Source organism: Rhipicephalus microplus, chromosome 8 (genome assembly GCF_043290135.1).
Source record: "Rhipicephalus microplus isolate Deutch F79 chromosome 8, USDA_Rmic, whole genome shotgun sequence".
NCBI lineage: Eukaryota > Metazoa > Arthropoda > Arachnida > Ixodida > Ixodidae > Rhipicephalus > Rhipicephalus microplus.
The window spans coordinates 124,579,024-124,580,341 of record NC_134707.1 but is presented as its reverse complement, the minus strand read 5'-3'; the positions used below and the strand labels follow the sequence as shown (position 1 = coordinate 124,580,341).

Genomic DNA, 1,318 nt, shown 5'->3' with positions numbered 1-1,318 from the left:
ATCGACTTGTTAGCTGTGACGCAGTTGGTGTCTCATTAAAAGTAAAGGCACTAACAGTGGTGAAGCCTTAGTAAAGGTTAGCCCAACATCAGCCTCAGAAGTTATTTTGTTGCAGAAGAATCTAGAACATGAAACTCTGACTTTTTAAAATAGTTGGGCGTTTTCGTCAAACAGCTGAATGGCTTTCGTTCAATAGAAGAAACAGCGTGTTGCACATTATAACACAATTTAGAAAAAAGCAACATAGAAAAGATGCGTCAGCCGGGAATCAAACTCGCGTCAACTGCTTGGAAGGCAGCTATGCTAACCACTATACCACCGACACTAGCATTTGCGAGGCTGCTTTCAGCTGTTCATTCGGAACACGTGCACTGTAACGATGGGCAGAGATTAACAGAAAATTGGCTGGGGCTCCATGCCGTGTCTGAATTTTGCTGCCTATAAAACTGTGATCACTGCTATCACTATTGTAAGCGCAACCTCTGATTCAAATATCGTCTCGTTACCTGTGACTCAGTGGTGGTGTCAATGAACATAGATTGGCCAACAGCGAGGAAGTATTAGTAGAAATTAGGCCAACTTGAGCCTCAGAAGTTATTTTCTTGCATAAAAATCTGAAACATGGAACTCTGACTTTTTATTATAGTCGTGTGTTTTTGTCAAATAGCCAAATGGCTTTCGTGCAATAAAATAAACAGCGTTTGCACAATATACCACAACTTAGAAAAAAGTAATATAGAAAATATGCGTCAGCCGGGAATCAAACCCGGGTCAACTACATGGAAGGCAGCTATACTAACCACTATACCATCGACGCCGGCATTGGTGAGGCTGCTTTCATCTGTTCATCCTGAACCTCTGCATATTAAATTTGGGCAGAGAGTGACAGAAAATTGGCTGGGGCTCCGTGCCGTGTCTGAATTTGCCTGCCTATAAATTGTGATCACTGCTATCATTATTGTAAGCGCGGCCTCTGAGTCAACAATCGACTCGTTACCTGTGACGCAGTTGATGTGTCAATGAATGTAAATGCGCTAACAGTGGTGAAGCATTAGTAAAGTTAGCCCAACATGAGCATCAGAAGTTATTTTCTTGCATAAGAGTCTGAAACGTTGAACTCTGACTTTTTATTATAGTCGGGTGTTTTTGTCAAATAGCCAAATGGCTTTCGTGCAATAAAATAAACAGCGTATTGCACAATATACCACAACTTAGAAAAAAGCAACATAGAAGAGGTGCGTCAGCTTGGAATCAAACTCGTGTCAACTGCTTGGAAGGCAGCTATGCTAACCACGATATCACCGACACCAGCATTTGC

The 1,318-nt window shown here is 41.8% G+C and overlaps 1 non-coding gene across 1 annotated transcript; it reads right to left on the bottom strand.

Moving 5' to 3' along the window:
• Positions 1-745: 745 nt before the first annotated feature.
• On the bottom strand, positions 746-817 carry TRNAG-UCC (transfer RNA glycine (anticodon UCC)). Its single transcript has one exon. It is a non-coding gene; the product is annotated as a tRNA-Gly (tRNA).
• Between the last annotated feature and the right edge of the window lie 501 nt (positions 818-1,318).